The following is a 13,282-nucleotide window of genomic DNA, read 5'->3' as shown; positions in this document are numbered from 1 at the left end:
GAGAATATTCCTGAAATTTACATGAGGAAAAAAAAAACAGACAAATCAACCTGAAAATATCCCTATGCATATTATCTTAAACAATTTTGAAAAGCATGAATCAAATGCATAGATACATGCATTTGCTAAGAGATATCTGTTTAACCATGTTGAGCAAATGACATAGAATTTAGAGTTCAAGAATCAATAAATGGGATGGTATCAAACTAAAAAGTTCTTCACAGCACAGGAAACAATCAAGAGTGTGAAGAGAGAACCTACAGAATGGGAGAAAATCTTGGTCACCTACGCCTCAGATAGAGCATTAATCTCCAGGATATATAAAGAGCTCAAAAGACTTAACATCAAAAAACCAAATAACCCAATCAATAAATTAGCAAAAGAACTGAGCAGGCACTTCACAGAAGAAATGGTCAACATGTATATGAAAAAATGTTCAACAACTCTAGCAATTAGAGAAATGCGAATTAAAACTGCACTGAGATTCCATCTCACTCCAGTCAGAATGGCAATTATTAAGAATACAAGTTACAGTAAATGCTGGTGAGGATGTGGGAAAAAAAAGGTACACTTGTACATTGCTAGTGGGACTGCAAATTGGTGCAACCACTCTGGGAAGCAGTATGGAGACTCCTCAGAAAACTTAGAATGGATGGAAGCACCATTTTACCCAGTCATATCACTCCAAAGGACTCAAAATCAGCATACTACAGTGATGCAGCCACATCAATGTTTATAGCATCTCTATTCACAATAGCTAAACTGTGGAAACAACCTAGGTGGCCTTCAACAGATGAATGAATTAAGACAATGTGGTATATATTTACATAATGGAATATTACTCAGCCATAAAAAGAATTACTTTATGACTTCTTCTGTAAATGGATGAAAACTGGAGACTATTATTCTAAGTGAAATAAGCCAATCCCCCAAATCCAAAGGTCAAATGTTCTGTCTGACATGTGGATGCTAACGCACAACTGGGGGAGGAGGTCACAAGGAGAATAGAATTTCAGTGGATTAGACAATGAGGAATGAAGGGAAGGGAATGGGGATAGGAATAAGAAAGACAGTAGAATGGATTGGACATAACTTTCCATGTTCATATAGAGAATATACAACCAATGAAACTCCACATCATGTACAACCATAAGAATGAGATCCTAGTTAGAATAAGTTATACTCTATGTATGTATAACACATCAAAATGCATTCTACTGTTGTTGTATCTAAAAAGAACAAATTAAAAAAAATTTAGAGCTAAAGGCCTAGAACAAATTCCCAGCTCTATGGTTTACAGGTCTCCAGTAAATTAACCTTTCTGATCCTGTGTCCTTCTTTGGCATTTATCCAAAAAGATAATATTTTTTTGAATGTCTACCATGAGTGGACACAGGACTATGGATATAGATAGGACATGGCTCCAGTTGGCCAGAAGCTTATATTCTTTAGTAGATGGTGACACCACTGAAAATCACTGTATTGTTGGGAAGATGTCTGCAAGAGAGAAAGTGTTTGCTAAACTATAATATTGTATGCAATCATTATTAAACACAGTAATGTATAATGTATAAAGTTAATGGGAAGACCAATAAAAATTAAAGACACTGAATACAGAGATATTAGACAAGCTTTGTTGGATCAAGATTTTATAACCTTGTTACTCCAAATTCCTTCAAGAGGAAATATATTACTGATTTGTTTTTATAATTCTCCCTCCCAATTCTGTCCCAAACAGGGATTTGAGACTTTTCCAGTCCTACTCCATTAACTACAATGGCCAATTATGTCATTACATATAATGACAATTTGTCATTTTGTGCAATAAATTTAACGTGACATTTATTCTTCTTAGGCTCAATTCTCTCACAGTGAAATTGGGAGGAGGAAGTGAGGTGGTGATTTCATTTTACTCCTCATTTCCATTTGCTGTAATGTTTTTGGAGGACCAAGAGTCATTATTCAACATTTACTGACATCTACTTACTAATTTGATTCTTTGGAGAGGTGATGTTGACTGACAAGGCTTACAGCAAAATCATTTCCTGTCATGGGCAGGAACATTCAGTGCTCTGAGGAGGTCTATGCCCATTCTCTTGCTTGTTGTACCTTTCTTGAGGTGTCCAATTATATCAAACCCATATACTTAGAGACGGCCATCAGGGCTTAGACTGAGAGCCTTATATTTGATACCAACACAACAGAAGACTTCACACGTGGCAATTCCTTATCTAGGGTATTTTTTCACTCAGTTCTTGTGAAATAATGCAAACCTAAATATGCGTAAGAGTACACACAAACATATAATCTTTTTACTTTTAGAGCATGAATAAAAATGCTTATTAATAGGAAAGTTCGACCATGCTTGAGGAAGGAACAAATACTAGTTAGTGTGTTCTCATTATAGTGATAATAAATCATTTTTAAGTTTTAAATTATAGGACAATTTCTCTTTTTCTGTGCTTACAATGGATGCAATTAAACCTGAAATCAACAATGAACATTTGTTAAATCACTGGGAAAATTTGTGAATGATTTTAAAACACATTGTCTAAGTAGTAAATGATTGTGATGGTTAGATCAACATCTTCAAGAAAGGAAATAAAGTGTGATTAGTGGAGGACCATGGATAAACACTACTGAATGAATAAGAGAACCTAGATTAAATTCACATATCATATGTATAGTACTTTACAAAAAAAATTAAAGAAAATTTTATAGTAATTTTGACTATTGGAGATTTTTCACTTTACTCAGCTTTCCAACCTAAGATGCAGCTATGAAAAGAAACAATTCTCTGGTTTCATTTGTAAAAATATGATCTTTATTGCAACAATAAATATTAAGTAGGGTGAGCAAAAGGTACTTACTGAAAATATAAGGAAAATAATAGAAGAAAGATAACACTATATTTATATTTAAAAGGATAAATATTAATCATATATTGAATGATAAATGAAACCCCATCCTCAATAAATACTACAAAAAGAAATTTTTGAAAATATTAGGCCCAAAGGCAAAGATGCTTCTTTGTGAACATATATAAATATCTGTTAGAACTCTAAGTCCTCCATACCTATATCAGAAGGTATATACAATTTAAGAGCATAGTTGTGTTTACAGCTTCTTATTACAAAAGAATACTTATTTCAGTAATCATCATTCAAAACTTGATGGTTCAATGCTTATAGATTACAAACCAGTGATGTGAAAATCAAAAACTCTTCTTTTGTAGTTCTGTTTTAAAAAGAACTTTGTTAGGAGAATAGTAATTGCCTTTTGAAATGTGTTAACTTTCTTTACATTCATAAGAGCAATTAGTATTATATTGATAACCCAGAGGAAGTGTGGGAAGTAGAAAGGGCTTACTGGGTGACTTTGGTACATTTTTTGCTTGGGTCACTTAACTTTATGAATTTCATTTTCTTTATGTGGAAAGTAAAGTAATAATGCCTTCCAAGGTTATTATAAGAAATGAATGTATTGTATGTATTAGATCTTTAGCACAGTGCCTGGGTTCCTAATAAGAAAAGGCTGTGTGCTCATTACAATTTCAGTTGACCTGTTCTGGGTGCTGTTCTAATGACAACACATATAAATTCATCTTATCCCCACAGCCTGAACTTCCTCTAAATCAGAAAGCTTCAAGGACAATGATAGAGATGACGACAGCAACTGTAATGAAAATTGAATTGCTTATTTTCTGGCTTCAAAAAGGCCAGTAACTAAAAATTTATAGAACAAAGAAGTAATAAATGGAGGAATTTTTTTTTCTTAACTCAGGTCTAATTTTCAGAAAATTTACATTCAAGCCATCAAAATCATACAGTTAGAACTGTGACAAAGCAATGAATATGACTTATTACTAATAATCATAAGAGAATACTTATTTCAGTGATTGTCTTCAAGACTTGAAGCTTCACAGTTTACAGATCAGCAGAATGGACCCCAAACACTCTTGCAGTCTTGTTTTAGTGAGTTCTTAGTGGGAGAATTCTAATTGCTCTATTGTTAGTCCCACATCGGACCACCTTGCCTAGAGGTGCTGGTGAGACCTGGCAAAGTTTTCTTTTTCAAAAGTATTTGAACAAACTGGAATGTAAGATGAAAACACTCCTTCAGACTATGACTTACCTTTCTGATTGTTTGGAACATTCTCTGAGGGGAACTGTATTACTTTAAAGGATCTCTCACAAAAGAATTGGGTGGGACCAAAGTGCTCTAAAATCATTTGAGAAACTAATGACAATCTCTTGATTAAATGTGTTGATCCCTTGTTTAATGTGAGCATGAATAGCATGTCCTGCACTTAATAAAAAAAATCTGTTTGCTCTAGATCGTTTACCAGTTTAATCCCTTCATTTATAACCAACCTTTCTCTCTTATTTTAAAGAGTAGGAGTAATGGAGAGAACAAGAGTCACAAGGACATGCAAAGAATGCCTGTTGCTCTCTCCCACAGTCACTGAACACCTATGTGCCAACCACTTGGAATTAGCTCTCCCAGGTTGTGTTTGGATTCACCTTTGGAACTTAGTTCCTTGCAACCACGCAAGAGGGATCATATTATTAAAAAAAAAAAAAAAAAAAAAGAATACCAACTCAGGAATACGGGGTTCCACTCACTGTCCTCCTCTCTAGACCAGATTTGCGAATCTTTACTGCATTCCTTGTGATGAAGAAATATACAGTGGAGATGTGCTGTTGCAATGTGGCTTAAACGATTTCTGTGAATAACAGCGACTCGAGGATAACCCGGCAAGGAGTTCTTAGGAAAGGAAGCTTATATTTGGATTGCATACCTACCATAAGACAGGTATTGTATTAAAAAGTTCAGAAGCTTCCCCTTATTTAAATTCTACATAATTATCCTGCTCTGAGCTTCAATTTCCTCATCTTAAAAAATGATAATAATACCTACATCAAAAGACTCTAATGATCCCACAAGATAATTATGTGAAGTTCCTCTTAATCTAATCTTAAGAATGATCATGAAGATTGAATGGAATTTATAGAAAGGAAGTTAACTAAGATTTATTGAACACCTACCATGGCCCAAATATTATGGTTTGTCTTTTCACATATTTTATCTCATTCTTAGCTTTAAAAATAAGGAAAATGAAGTCAAAACAGGAATAATCCAAATTATTTTTCCCTAGTAGAGGAACTTCCACTAAGTATCCAGAAGATAAACATTTTTATTGAGTTGTTACAATGGTGGCAGGCATTTTTGTCGGTTGTAGTGAACAAGATGAAGTCTGTCTCAAAGAAATTTTTGGCATAATCATCTAGAAAGTGTTTGGAGGTGGGGTGAAGTAATGGCTTATAGGGAAGAAAAATCAATTGTGCTGTTTTGACCATGGTAAGTTTAAGATGGTAGATATTAGATATCCAAAGAAAAATGCAGAGTAAGAGCTGGGAATAACTGGAATGTGGAGAAGGCATGTAGGTCAGAGATACATGAATCACCAACAGAGAGGTGGTATTTAAAAGCACTAGGAAAAAAAAGTATAGTGAACATGGTCAAGGACAGATCCTGAGGACCTCCACATTTCAAGGTCTGATAAAAGAGAAACAGTCAAGGAAAAACTCACAGAAGTGACCAGTAATGTAAGTAGAAAATTGGAGTTTGGAGTCATGGAAACATGGAGAGAAACATTTGCAGGAAAGAGTAATCACTAGTAATACAGCTGAAAAATTGAGCAGAATATAGAGAACTGACTCCTGTTCTTGGACAAAAATGTGGTCTTTCATTCAACAAATATTTGTTGAGTTCCAACAAAGTGACACTGGCTGACCTCCATCCAAACACTACCTGAGGGAGTAGGGATGGATACACACTGAACAAACACAAGAGTCCTACCTTCATGGGATTAGCATTTCCCTTTCTATTGAAAGGGAAAAGACACAAATAATAGTATGTTAGTTGGCTATGGAAAACAAAAGCAGGGAAGGAGAGTTTTGTGTGGGCAGGAGTTGTGATTTCAAATATGGCAGTCGAGTGCATTTGAAGATATGAATGAGTAGGGAGGGAGCTACATGGGTGTTTGGATGAAGAGCATTTAAAAAATGGAAGGAAATGTGCAAAAAATGCCTGGAAAGTGTGAAGATTCAGGCTTTCAGAGTACTCAGGGTAGAGTAAATGAGGAAGGTAACTGAATGAAGCAATAGGAGAGCGGGGAAGACGGTTGAGTCTTTGCTCAGAGACAGGAAGCCAGGGTTTGGAGCGGAGAAGTGACACTGGCTGACCTCCATGGTAACAGGATCATGTAGATTGGTGTTGATGACGGACTGTTGGGAGCAGGGGTGGTGGGACAAGGGCTGAAGCATAGAAATTGATTAGGAGACAACTGGCATAATTTAAGTGAAAAACGGAGGGTTTTGGCCCAAGTAGTAACAGTGAATTCACTAAAAACTTTATCGATCAAATGTATTTTGAATGTAAAACTGAAAGAGTATGCTGAATAGCTGGCTATAGTGTGTGAAAAAACATTAAGCATTACACCAAGATTGTTAACCATGAGTGATTATAAAGATGGTTACCATTAACTGAGCCAAGGAAAGGCTTCAGGAAATGGGAACTGGTTTTATATATGTATTAAGATGTCTATTGAACATTCCTCTGATGACACACACACAAAAAAAAGCTAGTTTGGAGATTGGGAAAACTATTGGCTAAAGATACATTCACTAAGAGTTGCCAGAGCACAGATTGTGTTTAGGTCCATGAAACTAGATGAGATCATCAAGTGAGGATGGAGAAAAGTTACACAATGGCTAAAGCATGAGACACCCTTGACTTTGTAGCACTAGCACTGTGTGGAAAACCAGTGTCGCGATTTGGTAAGGCCAAATGCCGATAGGTTAAGTAGAGGACAGAACTTGTCACTGGATCAGGCAATGTAATCATTGTCAGAGGCCGTGATGACAGTCACAGTAGAGTGGTTCAGGCAAAAGTCTGACTGGAGTGAATTCAAGAGTAGGATAGAAGAATAGGACACAATATTATAGTGACTCCTTCAAGAAACTCTGGAGACAAAGCAGAGAAATGAGGCCATATCTAGAAAGTGGGTTTGAGACTTTGGAGGACAACATACTTAATACACTAAAGGAAAAACAAGATCGAGAGAACAGAACTGATGATACGTGAGGAGGAAGAAATTGCCACAATGATGTCTTTGAACAGGAGAGGGGGAGTCTGGCCTCAGTGGGCAGCGAGGACAGCTCACCTGTGCTGCATGGCACATGCAGAGGTGGGAAGCCTGTAGAAGTTCTCATCTGATGACTTTTTTTTTTTGAAAGTGAAACAGCAGTCAAGGTCATCAGCCCAGATTGAGTATGCAGGGAGGTATTTCAAGTTTGAAAATCGAGAAACAGTTGCCTAAAAAAAAAATGGAGAATGAGACTAGACAAGGGCAGTAAGGTAAAATTCCCTGGCAGCATTTAAGATCCACTTGACATTAACATAGGTTTTTTTCCCCCCAGCCAATACATCAAGATACATATGTCCAAGTGTGGAGTCAGAAAACATCTGGAACTATGAATGAGAGTTTTGTGAAGTACAGTGGAACAAGGGAAAGGAGACATTTAGCACTCAAAGAATTCATTCATCTCAGCCCCAGGCCCAGTGGTAAAGGAAGAAGTGGAAACAGCCACTTCATCCTCAAGGGAAACTGTCTTTAGGGGAAACATGAGAATGTGGGAGATTTGGTTTCTCTTCGTAAGAGCTGTTTCAGTGGAGATTAGAGGCCTATTTGGAGAAGATCAAGGACCAAGTAGGGGCAAAAAAATTGGTAGGAGGGAACATTATTTTTAAAAACTTTGTTGTAAAATAAAATTGCTGGGGTAGAAGGCAAAACTTGGATGTATTTTAAAGTGGAAGACATTAAGAGCAAGTTTTTATGTAAACTGAAAAAAGACACAGTTGGGGGAAAATACCTGACAATACAAAAGAGAATAATGTAGAGATAGAGATAAATGTAGAGATCTTGACTGAAGCAAATCCCTTGAAAAAAATCTAAAGACAAAGGGACCAAGGCATAAGTGGAAGAATGAACCTTAGAACCAAACCTGTGGAAGGAAATTGGCAATGGTGGCTGCAGGCAGGAAGGGTGGCAGAACTGTGAAGTGGGGCAATGAGTTAGTTCCCTCGGAATGAACCTATTTCACCTCTTCAAATATAAGGTGAAGTTGTCACATGAGAGTTGGTGTGAGAGAATGTTGGGAGACTGGACTAAAGAAAAGGAAAGGTAAAGACAAATAGTCAACAGACTAGGCAAATGAATTCAGTAGGGAATTGTGGTAGATTTGTTTATTGCCACAGTCTGGCTGGGCACAATCAGGAGCCACTTGTCAAAAGAAACTAACTTTATTTTTAGAACCACACACGCCAAACAAAACAGCCTCTCAGGAAAAACCCTCAGAGCCCCAACTGCCACCACCGGCTTTCCACAAGCCTCTCTCTCCAACACAAGCCTCTTTCCACCTCCCCCAATCCTCCTGCTCTTGAGGCCGATTGGCTGGGTCACATGGGCGGAGCCAAAAAAGTCCCCCAATGAGCAGCTCCGTAGTCTGAAAGGGCAGGGAAACAGCCCAATGAGCATCACTGCAGAGGAGCCAATCAGCTAGATGTTGCTGGGGCCGCTGTGAGCCAATCGTCAGCCGGCAGCTGGAAGTTTGCTGGCAGCTGGAAGTTTGCTGGCAGCTGGAAGTTTGCTGGGGCCCCTTCGGCTGTGGCTCTCAACATCTCCCCCTCTCTGTTTAAACAACAAGCATGTGGCTTAGGGACCGTGCCTGCCTTAGGTTGTCCAATAGTACATATGGTCCTTACCCGTTAGGTTGGTACCATTGCAATTGGATCTTACCTGTCACTGACTACCGGTCCAGTATACAGCCACACCTGTGGAGAGGTCTTTGTACCAGCAGGGGGGTGAGGTTCTTTTCTGTCCCAGATTAGACTTTGTATAGTGGAAAACAAAGAGAAAACAGTAGAGGAAGGGGAAATCCTACCAGCATCTTCAAGGGATACTATAGCATTAACTATATACTGACTATCGGAAAATAAATTAAATACAGAATCTTTAAACATCACAAAAGCTTGTAATACTGCATTAAGCTCTACCTTTTGAGCTGATTGTTTGGGTACTAAAAATGTAAAAGTTTGATCAGGTGTAACTATTGCTGCTGTACCATTATTTGATCCATCAGTGAATATATTTGGAGCATTCATGATAGGTGTTTTTCTTGTCATTTTTGGAAAAATTACAGGATGCGATGACCAAAAAGACAATAAAGGATTAGATGGTAAGTGGTTATCAAATGAAACATTAGATTTGCACATGATTATTGCCCAAGTATTTAACTCATTAGCTAACTCATCAATTTGATTCATAGTATATGGAGTAATAATTTTATTGGGAGAAATTCCAAACACTCCCTTTGCTGCTTTTATTCCTTTGAGTATTAATTGTCCTACAGCCTCAGGATACCTAGTAAGAATAGTGTTAGGAGAATAAGATAAATGTATCCGTAATAATGGACCTTCTTGCCAAGATACTCCTGTAGGAATATTTTTTGTTGGTAGTACAATAAATAATAAAGGCAAACTTATATCAATTCTATCCAAATGCATATTTTCCATATATGTTTCAATGATTTTTAATGCCTTTCTTGCTTCAGGCGTTAACATGCGGGGTGAATTTGGATCTGATGGACCTTTTAGGATATCAAATAAAGGTCCCAACTCTCCTGTTGGTATACCTAGATAAGGCCTTATCCAATTTATGTCTCCTAATAACTTTTGAAAGTCGTTAAGTGATTTGAGTTGATCTACTCGTATTTGAATTTTTGGTGGACGGACCATGGTTGAGGATAATAGAACTCCTAAATAATTAATTGGAAAATTTAATTGTACTTTATCTATTGCTATCTCTAGATTATATTTTTTTAATAAGTTTGTAAGTGTGGCATAACATTCTAGCAATGTGTTTTTAGCTTTGTGTGCTAATAATACATCATCCATATAGTGAAATATTTGTAGTTCAGGATTTTTATTTCTAAGTGGCTGGATTACTTTGTTAACATAAATTTGACACATAGTTGGGCTGTTAGCCATCCCTTGAGGGAGTACTTTCCATTCATATCTCTGATCAGGACCTTCATGATTCAGTGCAGGGATAGTAAATGCAAAACGTGGACTATCCTCAGGATGAATTGGAATTGAAAAAAAACAATCTTTAATATCTATAACTAAAGCATACCAGGTTTTTGGCAAAGCAGACAACTGAGGAATCCCCGATTGAGCAGGTCCCATAATAACCATCTCATTATTAATGGCTCTTAAATCTTGCAATAATCTCCATTTACCAGATTTCTTTTTGATGACAAAAATGGGAGTATTATAGGGAGATACAGAAGGTTGTATATGTCCTTCTGCTAATTGTTGTTTGACCAGGTCATGGGCTGCTTGTATCTTTTCTTTAGTCAGGGGCCACTGAGGAACCCATACTGGTCTTTCTGATTTCCAAGTAATTTTTATTGTCTCAGTGGCCCTTTCTGAAAATCCAACCCATGTCTGTCTGTTCCTTGATCTATTTGTATTGGTGCTGCTATACCTTGTTCTTGTTTTTCTAATCTTTTTCCTTTCCTAAAACCTTGTCTAGTCATAATAGTGGGTGCATTTTGGTTGATGTTATTTGTTAATGTCAAACCTAATTGATCTAGAACATCTCGTCCCCGTAAATTTACGGGAAGATGATCCAATACATATGGCTGTATAGTTCCTTCACATCCTTCAGGATCCTTCCCATCTAATACCATTGCACTTCTATGGGGATTAGTCGCCACTCCTAGGCCTCGAAGCGTTTGAGTGGCTTGTTGTAATGGCCAATGTTTTGGCCATTCTTGATGAGAGATGATGCTAAGGTCTGCACCTGTATCCAGTAGCCCATTAAATTCATGTCCTTGAATATTTAGTTTTAGCATGGGGCGAGAATCTAAATTTAAAGAAAGCATAGCCCAATCTACACCTGTGGAGCCTAATCCCTTGGAACCTCTTTCTACAGTACGACTGGAAAATTTATCATGTAGGCTGGGTATTATTAGTAACTGTGCTATTCTATCTCCTGGTGAAATTACTGATATACCCTTTGGAGAACTGGCTATAATTTTTATTTCACCTTCATAATCGGGATCAATTACCCCAGGACTTATCATAAGTCCTTTTAGAGTAGAAGAGCTGCGTCCCAATAATAAGCCTACTGTTCCTTTGGGAAGAGGTCCTTTCACCCCTGTGGGAATGATTTGAACTCCCATCTCTGGAGTTAGTACTGCTCTGGCGGAGGCGCAGATGTCCAACCCTGCGCTCCCTCTGGTTTGTCTGATGAGGGATCTGATGGACAATGTGTCCTGGGCACTACCCTGATGGGGTTGCTGGGTTCCTCCAGTGCTCCGTATATTTGTGGTTTTGGGCCCCGGAGCATTGGGCCCCCCTGTCCGTTTTTTGGCAACGGAGCCTGATGCCTTTCTCCACGATATCGTGGATAAACACCTGGTCCTTGTTCATTTTTTGATAATGGAGTACTCTCTATGGTGGTTTGAGAACGGCATTCATTAGCCCAATGTCTCCCTCTACGGCATCGTGGGCAAATACCTGGTATTCTACTCCTTTGATACCTAGTTTTGTTAAACCCTCCTCCAATGGGGCAATTCCTTTTAAAATGTCCTATTTGTTCACAATTGTAGCATGTTCTTGGCCTGGCATCTAAAGCCTGTTTTACTGCAGCTGCCACAATTTGCCCTTGTTCATTAATGTCTCTGGCATCTAAAGCCTGTTTTACTGCAGCTGCCACGACTTGCTCATTCATTAATGTCTCTACATAATTTAATATATGTGTTTAAATCTTCATGTTTCCATGGTCTAATGACCTCTCTGCACCAACGATTTACTTGCTCATAAGCCAGTTGTTTTATTAATGGCATTGCTTGTTCTGTATTCCCCAAAACTCTGGTAGCTGTTTGAATAAGCCTATCTACAAATTCAGCGTAAGGTTCATTAGCTCCTTGTATTACCTTAGATAATTGACCTTGTAAACCTCCATGTCCTTGTAAAGTCTTCCATGCCCTAACTGCATCTACAGCAATTTGTGCATATACGCCAGGATCATATGCAATTTGTTGCTGCTGATCCTCATAAGGTCCCTTTTCTAACAATTTATCTAGATTTCTCTGAGGATAACCAGCTGCTGCATTTCGCCTAGCCGTCTCCTTGCAAAATTCCTCATTGGCAACCTTCCATAACAGGTATTGTCCTCCATTTAGCACAGCTTTACACATATTAGCCCAATCTGCTGGCGTCATGTTCAAGTTGTTAATGGATTTGACCATGCTTACAGTGAAGGGTGCTTGAGGACCACAGGTTGTTACAGCCTCTTTTAGCTGCTTCACTGTTTTGAAATTTAAAACATGGTAAACTTGCTGCCCTCCTGCCTCAAATACAGGGCATGTTAATATTTGAGATCTTGTCTCAGGATCCCAACTATCAACTGTGGGGGTTGGGGGCCTCCCAGCATATGGAGGTGGCCTTGTTAGTTGGACACTTACGTCCTCTGGTGATAGAAAGGTGTTAGTAGCAGTCTCCTGTAGAGGTGGTGCTGTTGGTTGGACACTTACACCCTCTGGTGATAGAAAGGTGTTAGTAGCAGTCTCCTGTTGTAACTTTCCCCCTGATGGCTTTTTCTCTTTTACACTTTCTTTCTCTGTCTGACTAGCTTGAGAGGCCTTCTCTTTTACTTGAATTTTTTCCTCTGTCTGACTAGCTCGAGAGGCCTTCTCTTTTACTTTAATTTTTTCCTCTGTCTGACTAGCTCGAGAGGCCTTCTCTTTTACTTGAATTTTTTCCTCTGTCTGACTAGCTCGAGAGGCCTTCTCTTTTACTTGAATCTTTTCCTCTGTCTGACTAGCTTGAGAGGCCTTCTCTTTTACTTGAATCTTTTCCTCTGTCTGACTAACTTGAGAGACCTTCTCTTTTACTTGAATCAATATGTCTTCTCCTTCCTCTACCATTGTCTGAACTGAAGGCTTTGGACTAAGCAAACAAGATACCAACGTCCACAATGGCAATGTGCCAACTGGCAGAGTCCCTGGGCTTTTCTTTTCTATTCTTTTTAAATCTTCACCATGATGGTTCCATTGTGATATATTTAACAACTCCTCCTTAAAAAGCCATGGGCTACATTTTTGTATTGTATCAACGTATGCCCTGACTGCTCTTGATTTTACTGGGA

This window comes from Marmota flaviventris, chromosome 9 (assembly GCF_047511675.1).
Source record: "Marmota flaviventris isolate mMarFla1 chromosome 9, mMarFla1.hap1, whole genome shotgun sequence".
In the NCBI taxonomy this organism is placed as follows: domain Eukaryota; kingdom Metazoa; phylum Chordata; class Mammalia; order Rodentia; family Sciuridae; genus Marmota; species Marmota flaviventris.
Note: the sequence above shows the minus strand (reverse complement) of the source record.